The 10,497-nt window shown below is 44.8% G+C and overlaps 1 long non-coding RNA gene across 1 annotated transcript in view; it reads left to right on the plus strand.

Moving 5' to 3' along the window:
* The window catches only part of LOC116728473 (uncharacterized), a 54,574-nt gene extending 45,879 nt beyond the window's left edge, over window positions 1-8,695 (plus strand). Inside the window, exon 3 of the long non-coding RNA XR_004340992.1 lies at window positions 7,368-8,695. This is a non-coding gene — a long non-coding RNA (uncharacterized LOC116728473). The remainder of the gene's footprint in view (window positions 1-7,367) is intronic.
* The last annotated feature ends 1,802 nt before the right edge of the window (window positions 8,696-10,497 follow it).

Here is a 10,497-nt window from a genome sequence, read left to right on the forward strand (position 1 = left end):
GAAACCTTTCGACTGTTGGACAGAAGACTGACCAAAGTGCCGTTTTCCAGCCGCAGTCACAATATTGTGACAATGCCTCTTGTGGTGACCGTGTCACCGTCTGTGTGTGTTGTCTGCGTCGGTCTCAAGTGACCGGTAATGCTGGTTGTACGGTGGTTGTTTGTCGTTGGCGTCCAGGTGTGTTTTGTTTGTGACGGTACCGTCCGTTCCAGTGCATCTTCTTCCATTCACAGACAGTTCACTGCAGTGTGTGTGAGTGTGTTTGTGTGTGCCCCTGGAAGGAGAAAAAATTGATCAGCACAGGGAGGAACGTGTTCACCAGCAAAGGCTGGATGGAGGGAGTGTGTGTGCGTGTGTGTGTGAGACAGAGAGAGAAAGAGAGGAGAGATAGAGCGCGGGCTGTCGCTGCAGACTCCTGCTGCAGTATCTCACTTTGGGCAAGCAGCTGCAGACAAGCGAGACAAGCAGACAGGTACAGACCTGGCGGGATGGGAGGGGACGGGCATGGGCTGAGGGTGTGGGGAGGTGTGTGTGTGTGTGTGCTGGGGTGGGGGGCAGCAGAGGCAGGGCTCAGGATGCAGGGGGTCAGGCTGGATGGAGCGATGTTTCTGGCTGTTTGTTGTTGTTTGTCGGGATCGTGTTGCAGGATAGAAGGAAGGAGTGAAGAACACCAGCTCAGGGTGTCACGACATGGCTGATGTCCCCCTCTGCTCCCCCTCGTCTGGCATGGTGGTGGGGGGGAGGAGTTGTGGTGGGAGAGGGAGGGCTAGGATGCTGAGATGGAGCTGACAGTGCAAACGGATGAGGAGGACGAAAGGTGGGGGTGAGTCGAGGGGACGGGGTGTCCCACGCCTTTGACCTGCGTCTGGCTGCAGCTTCCCACGAACCCTCCACAACCCCCCCTGCATCTCTTTCTTTCACACCTTCTTCCCCCGCTGCCATTTTCCAGCCTCCATCCCTCCTCATCCTCAGCACCGAGGCGGACAACAAAAGGACTCGGCGGCAGACGGAGGAAGGAGCGTGGCGCGTCAGGTGGAGCGGAAGCCTCCACTCTGGCTGATGCTCCCCAGAGAGGAGTCAAAGACATCTATCAGGCTGAAGGGGAGGGGTTAGGAGGTGGCTGGTGAGGTGGGGGTTGGGGGGCTGGGAGAGTGAGTGGGGGCAGACAGTGGTGTGTGTGTGTGGGGGAGAGGGTTTGGGGGGTACAGTAGCCAAAAAAATGACTTGGAAGTGTTTCAGTCTAAATTAGTTTGTCATTTTCTGCTGTTACTACCTGGATTCTTCCCTCCAGCTGTGCTGAGTCGTTTTCAGTGAGCCTGAAGCTCGACGCCTTTGACTCTGACAAGTCGCCGCCTTAGTTCGGCTGGCTTGAAAGTGATGGAAAGTGAATTGGGAAGGGGAGTGAGGGTGAGGGGGGGGCAGGTTCAGGAGATGGCTTGTGAACCTGCGCCGGGGACGAGTCTGCTCATCTTTTTTGTTTTCATATAACGGTTCATTAAAAATCTTCTTTGTACGTGGAATTTCACTCGCATTCTCCGTGAAGCAAAACTGCTGTGGAGCTGCCGAACATCGAAGTGAACTCGATGGCGTTTGCACCTTTTGTCGGCGAGCCAGAGGCTGCCGGGGGGGCTCCCTGCACCCATCAGTCAGAGGGGAAGGAAAGGGAGGGACAGTCCAGCAGAGTGGTTCTGCTCCAACCAACCTGGAAGGGAGAAATGTGGACTGGCGATCAGCTGGGGCTCTTTAGGACAAAGGCTTTTCTTTTTCCAGCACAAAGGCTAGTTAGCACAGAGCAGGCGGTGCAGGCTGTTGTCTGTTTGAGCCGGGAGCAGCGGAGATCATTTAGGTCCGACAATGTATCGCTTTCTCCTGCCGCTGCTGTCGTCTGGTTTTACCGAGTTGATCTTACATCTAAACATGTTTTCACCTTCACATATTGTCGCGCTCAAGCTTTTTCGAGCTAAATGAGAAACATTCAGACTGAAGATGCGGGAGCATTTTCCTCCGCTTCCAGGACTGAGTTGTCTGGTTTTATGACGGCAGACAGATACCTTCTGGCTCTGGGTGCCTCTGGGCTAAAACCGCGGCACTTTAAAGTGTCAGTGCTTTTGGAAGACTGTGTGTGTGTGTGTGTGTGTGGGTGTGCGTTTGTGAGTGACGAGGAGAATAAGGTGTCATTCACTGCCCTGCAGCTGACTGCAGCTCCTCTGTAGACTCTGTCGTACTTCACCTGCTCCCTGAGACCCTAACTTGTGAGCTCTCTTGATAAAAAATCACGGGTTCGGCTCTCGGGACGCTGGCGGAGGGCACAATCGACTTTCTAACAAACGTTCCAAAAGTGGAAGTCAGAATCAAGCGGCAGCATTTGCACGAGGGCAAAGCAACTTTCAGGAAGTGGGAAGCACATCACGGCATTTCTGCTGCATGGACGTAAAGGAATTTGCATGTTTTGCTTTTCATTTTAAAATCGTTTTTGTTAAAAAGACAACAAACATATTGAATATAATTTACGATTGCGGCAAGAATGCTGCTTCCAGATTCTGTCAAATGACATCTGAATCTTTGTGTCAGCATCCACAATCGAACGCCACTCTGGTGCGATACCATCCGATTAGAAATGGCAGGTCACCGAATCGCGTTCTGATCAACCAGTAATGAGACTAATTCTTCATCTGCTGCTTTCAACACTTCCGTCTGATTCACAATTTGTGTTTTCTCACCTCTGCAATTGCTTGATATTATCAACATAGAGATTTTAATTAAATTTTTAACAGATCTAATTCATCACTGAAATCAGTGTTTGTGCACACACCACCTCTAAGCTAACTAACAGTGCGTGAAAAAGGTAAAAATGTTTATTTTTAAACTTCTGATAATCACCTGCAGCAACCAGTTCACTCAGAAATACAAGCACTAGATTTTCTCTGGAGAGAGAAAAGCAACTAGGTTGAGGAAGGAATTTTATTTCAGGAAGAAGTGGATTTGTTCATATTTGAATAAGCGAGTTAGAAATTCCTGTCTGTGTTTAATCTAATCACCAGAGTTTATGATTTTAACAGGTTGATTGAATTCCACAGGCGTTCCTGTGTTTTCTGTCCCGTCACGGTGGCGAGATGTCCCAACTAAATTAGTTCATGACCTAAATCCTCATTAACGAGGCGGGTGAGAACAGCTCAGACAGACCTGAGAGGAGACGAGGCAGAATGAAAGTATTCCATGACTCTCTTTCTCACACCGACTGTAGAGGTGTAATTAGGATCTAAAGAGTAGTTGCTCTTCTGTGTGCCATGGAAAGGTTTGAATTCATTCAGTGTAACAACTTGACCTGGTTTTTAAACTTGGATGTTTTTCCCAAGACAGCACGCTTTTCTGAAAACCTCATTTCTCCTAAATGACTAATATCCAAAACACTTGATTTTCTCTAATACCCTTCTCTCCGTCTCTCTTCCACTTCTCTCTCCTTCCCTAATTATGTTCTCTTTTTTTCTTCTTTTTTTTTCTCGCCACCTCCGTTTGGTGTCACACTAAAAAATGTCGATGCCAAACTAATCAGTGTGTGTGTGTCTGTGCCACGGCGCTCCCAGCAACAGCTGAAAGAGCGCCGTGCCCCGTGAATACCAAGCAGCCGGGCGCAGCGCGGCGAGGCGGTGGCGGCGAAGCACTGGAATGAAACCGGTGGCCACAAAACAGCCAGACAGTTTTATTAGGGTCTGTCTGACACACAGCAAAGTCTGGCAGCAAACCGATCCTCACACACACACACACACACACACACATGCACACAACAGTAAAAAAAAAATAGAAGTACCAAGCTGAGAATAATCCACCAAGGACCCAATAAATATCACCCCGTAAAAATCAGCTTCTGGCTGGTTTGTAGCTCCTCTTTGGGGGAAAAGCAATTGTGTTCAAAGTCAAAGTTCTGTGAGCTGCTGCTGATCTGCATTTCTAAAAGAAACTCTTTCATTTAAAATCTCTTCGACATTGACTCTGACGCAACAGATATTTTTATATCAACCTGTTTTAAAGCGTAATTTGTTCAGTAAATTGCTTTAGGTGTGTTAACGTTGATAGAGCTGACAGAGTCATGGCTTCTGTCATTGAAATATCTGATTCTGGAGACTATGACGCATGTTCCTGATGAAATCAGAATTCATTGTTTTTCTCTTCTGGTGAATCATTAGAGTGATTTATCTCAGTAAATATATCAGAACTAAGAACTCACAAAAAACAAGAGCAGATTCTTTGATGCTTTTTATGATTTTAATTACAAAAAAATCCCCAAAAAGTTGAGGGACAGATGCATTGATGCATAATCGAGACAATCTTGTAATTCTTGGACTTAATCTTATAATATCGTCTGGAGCTAGTTGGAGCCAGGCGACGTCTGATTGGTGCATCTCCACACAGCGGGGGCGGGGTGGGGATTTTGGCTTGTTTCTCTTTGATTTTGTTGCATCCTCTCCAAACAGCTAATGCACTTGACAAAATGACAATCCGGTATCAGTGGCAGCGTAAATTGAGTGTGTTTAATTTCATGTTAAAGGTGGCTTTCAAACGCGTTTAGTGAAACCGAACACTTCGTGCCTCAGCTCGACTCAAAGCGAGGCGTCACACTTTCACCATCACTTCCCAATAATAAACAGTCGGAGTGCTACTTGTGCCTCTCGTTCCAAATGACTCCAGAGAGTGTGTGTGTGTGTGTGTGTGTGTGTGTGATTGTGAGAAAGGGAGAGAGATTACGCTCTATTGTTCAAAGGTGGTCATGTAACACAGTTTTGATAAAGGCAGGAAGGATGGATTTCATATTTATCTGCCAGATTTGGGTTTAGGTTCAGATCTGATGGATCTTTTTTTCTGCTTTCATTGGATCTTGAATCTCATCAGGGTGGAGGTGGTGCTGGTGGTGGAGGGGGCGCAGGTGTTGGGGACGTGTGGGGTATAGGTAAACGGCTGACGGGACGCAGAACGGAGGGGGCGGCGTCTGTGTTTCCAGACACTGCGGCAGGAGGCCAGACAGTCACCTGAACACACACGCAGAAAGTGCGCTGACGACGGCGTGTGCAGTCGCCCCACACTCGCTCGCTCACACACACATCTTACACACAAGCAATTTAATTTTTAATTCAATCAGGGGGGTATAAATCACAGTGCCACTTGTAATGTAATTATCCCCGTGCATCAAAAGCACAAAAGTTTCTTTATTATTCTCGGGGCGACGGGGACGAGAGATAAACTCCATTAACTTTCACAGATTACAGAGAGTGCTGTGGGAGGTTTGGGGGAGGAGGAGCGGGGGGGGGTGTCTGTTTAAAGGCGCTGAGGCTGGCGGATTGTCACAGTGGGCCTGTGGGTACGGAGCAGGAACCTGGAAAGAGGGGCCGATGATTGAAAACTAAACAGCAAAGCTCAGAGGAAGCCGGCTGTCAGCCTGGCAGGCCAGAGGTCTGAGCACAGCCAACAGGAGGAGACTGACACGGTTCCATGTGTGTGTGGGTGTGTGTGTGTGTCTTTTGCAAAAATATGTTGTTTTTAAGGGGGAGACTCCTCTGTCTCCTCTTCCTCCTGAGGTCCCATGTTATCTTGCCCTCTCTCTCTCTCTCCAATCTGGGATTCACTCTGTAGGCGTTACCAGGGAAACCTTGTATCTGGCTAACAGCTTGATGGAGTTATTGAACTGTAACTGGCTGGGATAATTACGCTCTGTCTTGCAGGTTGGCCGTCCAGTGGCTGGGACTTAAAAGTGACCTATAGTTGGCCTCACATTGTTACTGCATGCCCGAGGCTTTTTAACCCCTCAGCTGCCACACAGTTGGACTTCGCCACACATCTCTAATCAAGGTTTACAGTCTTCCTTTAGGATGTCTCAACTGCTTCCAGTTTAACAGGCTAAATGATTTTCATTCACTGTAAAACAGAATATGGATAAACATATTGTCCAACATCATCAACAGTTAGAAATACGTTTGCAGAAATGATGAAAGTTTGTGGCAACAAATACATTCCAATTGAGAAACATCACTGTAACAAACTTCCACCATGGCACAAGCCATAATACTGTAAATGTCTATAAAAAACAAGCCTTGATAATATGTTTCCCCAGTAGAGCAACTAAAAGTAGGACTGAGCTCAACTCTGGTATCTTTAAATCTATGGTTTCCTTCTTACAAAATACAGTTTCTGGTTTCACATCTGGACACAGTTTTGGACTGTGTTTAAGTCAAAATTATTTACTGAGGTTCTCCTGAGTTTGTAGAGTTATTCATCGCAATGCCAGAAAGTTTTCTCCAAAGGTCACACACCAAATTTATTCCAGTGAGAACTGGAAGAACTCCTAAATCTTTTCACAGAGTTATACACGCTTGTTGTTGATGTAACCAAATATCATGTTATTAGCGGTTTGGCTTCATACTGAGGCTTCATACTGTACCTGTTTTTAACATTTATTTTTGTCTTTATTTTCCCAAAATATTTCTGCACCAGTAGGTGGCGATAACATCCGCATCACGAATTTTTTTAAACTCAGTCTAAGTTCACTAAGCAAGATTCTCACAATAAAATTGTAGCTTGTTTTTAACCTTGTTGTGAAAAATCGACCTCTAAAGTAGGCTTTTAAATCCACATTACAAGGTGTTTATACTCAGATACACTCTATATTAGGCTTTAGTTGCCACTAAATAACAACCTGTGCTGTGTACTTTTCAGTGATGTTATTAGTAGTTATATGCACATGTTGCTTGTCGCAACAGGATTTTTTCCTTTTCCTTTTCTCTCTTTCCGCCAGTGTAGGAGCAGACTTCAAGTTGTTGTATTCTCTTTCTCTCTAATCTTATCTGCTTAATTTCCTTATATTGTTCTCCCCACTTTTTTCCCCTTTTTTGAATTCTCTGGAAATAAACTCAAAGAAAAAAATGGAAGCATGCATTAAAGCAAAGCTGTATCTGAAGAAGAAAGCGACGCAAAGCTTATGAAGTAAAATTTTATAAAATCTAAATTTTTCTTGCTAAAAACATTGCTTATGTAGGCCAAGGGATAAAATGAAGGATAAAATATCAGTTTTGCTGGCTATTGTTGGTGTTGGCAGGACCTACATTTTTAGCAGGTTCAGGATTGTATCACCTTCATCCTCAGTTGTCAGGAATGCGCCAGAATCCTACAGAACTGATTTGTCCCTTTATTCCAGCATAAGGGAAATCGTCTCCAAACGTGTGTAATAAAAAAGATAAAAAGAATATATATATATTCGCAATATTCCAAACCACTGTCTTTCAAAATTACTGCTTCCCAGTGCAAGTAGAAGCTTAAATGAATATGAAATAATTCACTACATTGTTGCTAAATTTCTGTCCCTGCTTTTTTCTGTCCAGGCCTTCAGGTAATAGTCCGTCTCTGTCGTTGCTCAGAGGTAAGCCGGATCACAGCAACACACCACCAGTCTCTAGCTGCGCTTCCATTACAAACATGCGCAAAACTTTGTCAATATTCTGCTAATATATATTAAAAAAAAGATCAACATCCATTTATCAATTATGTGACTTGTGATATGAGAAAAGTGTTTCCATTGCAGTTTTGCCAAGTAAACCAATTCTGACACGGCCAATCAAGAAAACACGTTCTCCTCCTGGCAAAACTTTTTATCGAAAAAAAACAGTTTTTTAAAAATTGTCCTGTTTCCATTAGGCAAATTTCTTTTCCAGACGTCAAGTTGTGCATTTACATGGTTTATGGAAACGCAGCTACTAACTTCCTGCTCTTCAGTGTTGTTCCTGTCCTCTGTGTTGTCGGCCGACAGAAGCAGAGGACAGTGTCAGCTTTGCGCGACTGTCCTGTTTTGCTTGTGTAGTTGCATCAGCCTTGCGAGTCAGTAAAGAGAGTCGTACTGCGCTAACACACGCTCTGCGTGAGATAATTAGCCTGGAGTCGTTTGAAAGCAACTCGGCTCTGCCCAGGTGTCCAGCGCTCACAGAGGGAGACCAGACGACCTTTCCCTACGCCCCGTCCCACTGCAGTCACTTAAAACAGTGATGGATGTCCCTCCATGCGCCCGTCCCACCACCCTCCACTCTGCTTCAGCAACACTCTCACCTTATTTGTCCCTTCTCTTTCTCCCTTCTCCGCCATTCGTTGCCTTTTATGCCCCCCACCCCCATCTCCTCCTCATCTTCGCTGTTCCTGCATAGTGATGAGAGGGAAGAGGTAGAAGGAAACCGTGGTGAGGAGGCGGGGTTTAAACCGAGCGCTGGACCCCTTTTTCTACCTGTCAGAGAAGGGAGCGTCAGATTCTCTTCCCCCCCTCCCTCCTTCCTCCGGCTCCTCATTAGTATGCAGTGGGTGTCGCTCAGGTGACATGGCTGCTGGATCCGGTCCCGACTGCAGGAACAGCAGCAGCAGCGTGGAGGAAACAAGGACAACAGGTAAGGACAATGAGAGCAGGAGGGGGAAACAAAGAGGAGGAGAGACAGAGACGGACTTCTTCTCTGGAACGTGTAAACAAGCTGAGCTGTTGGGAATCGTTTCTGAAACTGAAGCGTTCAGCCTAGATGGAAAATCTACTCAAATCAAACTGACGATTTCAGCTTTTTCACCAGTGACTCTGTTAGTAGTGTCGGTGTTAGGGAAAAGAAAGTCAACCGCAGTGTCCTGTTCTTCATGTTGTACACAGTGATTTTTAATAAACATCTCAGAATAAACACGCTGTGTGTGTGTTTGGTCTTTTCCACTCGTCGTGTTTAACTCCATACAAGCAAACAAAAGACGGAATTCTGCACTTCTCTCGCCAAACGTTTTCATTGTTTTCACATGGAAGATTTTCATTCCCCTGATATCTGGGATATGAGTTTTGTTGCCAAAGGCAACAGTGACAGGGGCGTATTAGACAAATATTCATACTCTGTGTGCGGAGGTGCGTGTGTGTGTGTGTGTGTGTTTGAGGAAAAGAAAAGATGAGAAAAGGAAAAGAGAGAGAGGAAAGACTATGTATGAGAAGGTGTGTGTTTATTTGCTTTCCATCTATATATATATGTGAGTGTCTGCGCGCTCGTGTGTGTGTGTGTGTGTGTGTGTGTTAGGGGAGCAGTGCACCCAGGCTGCAGATATCATCCATCTCCCTGTCACCGGCCCAGGGGCTGCTGGGAAAGCGGCAGACAGCTCCGCGGCTCCGACAACGAAGGCTGCATCCTAATTTCTCTCCGCTGCAGAAGGCTGGAGAACGCTGCGCCTCTCCTCCCTCACCACCCAGTACAGAAACCCATTAACCCCGCAATCTGGCAACAAAGCGCAGCGCTGAGCTCGGGGCCCGCCGCAGCCGGAGCGTCCTATCAGCTCCCATCATCCAGGAAACAGCAGCAGAAGTAAAGAAGCAGCTGTACGAAAGGGCATCTTTTCAGGAATCGCTTCTAATCAGAAGGTCGTTCTACTGACTCATACTTGTGCGAACGCAGAGATTCAGTTTTTCCACAATGAAGTCCTCCTAAAGCATCACTAAGTGGATTACATGGCTTGTTGTTAGCCATGACAAATTCTATTGAAAAGCTGCTACCACACATTCCAGAGTTGTTTTTATTTTATCTAACTGTATTTAAATCCATTATACCTCACTTTTAATAATCACTCGTGATTTGTTTATTAAAAACAAAAGATTATTTTAGGTGTAATTATTATAGGGACACTATACAGATTAAATATGTAAATGAATTCATTATTTAGTAAGTTCCTTTTATTTATTATTCCAGTTATTGCATACGCTAAGCAAATGTCCACATTTTCAGGGCTAACTTTCTCTTTACACAAATATCACAGGCAAATGTTACCTGCAGCCTGGATGTCGATGGAGGAATTCTAAGTTTGCGATCAAAGACATGCAGAGGTTTCAGAGCAGCTTTAAAAAAATCTAAAATTGGGATCAGCACAGGCTGGGTGGGAATTTCCAATTTACCTTAAGCCATCACTGATTTATGAAGAGGTAATAAATCATTTGTAAGAATTTGGTTTATGTTTGCAAATGCAGTTAAATATTCCACTGATTTTGTAAACATGTCAGATTTGGTCTGACTGTTATGTGATGAGATTTTAAATAAAGACATTTCACAGCAAAAAAACAAAGTTTTACCAAGTATTTTTGATCCAGTTTCTAGTGCAAGTACACTTGAAATAATACAACACTGACTTGCAAGTTTTCAGCAAAATATAGGAACTTCCTTAAAGCAAATAATTCCTTAATTTTGATTAAAAAATGTTAGCCGCATTGGCAGATTATTTCCCGTGTAGCAAGACATTTTCCCCATGGTATAAGTGAAATAATCTGAGTGGAGCTACATAATTCCTTAACTGATTTTAAGGAATTATGTACTTAAAATAAGCTTATATATCTTGCTGAAAATGTACTTGTAAGTTAGTTTTATTTTTAATTCAAGTGCACTAAGATATTAGAAACTAGATCAAAAATACTTTTTTGTGTTTTTGCTATGTTGTTCCATACTCCACAGGAAACGACTCCAT

Source organism: Xiphophorus hellerii, chromosome 11 (genome assembly GCF_003331165.1).
Source record: "Xiphophorus hellerii strain 12219 chromosome 11, Xiphophorus_hellerii-4.1, whole genome shotgun sequence".
Classification (NCBI taxonomy): Eukaryota; Metazoa; Chordata; class Actinopteri; order Cyprinodontiformes; family Poeciliidae; genus Xiphophorus; species Xiphophorus hellerii.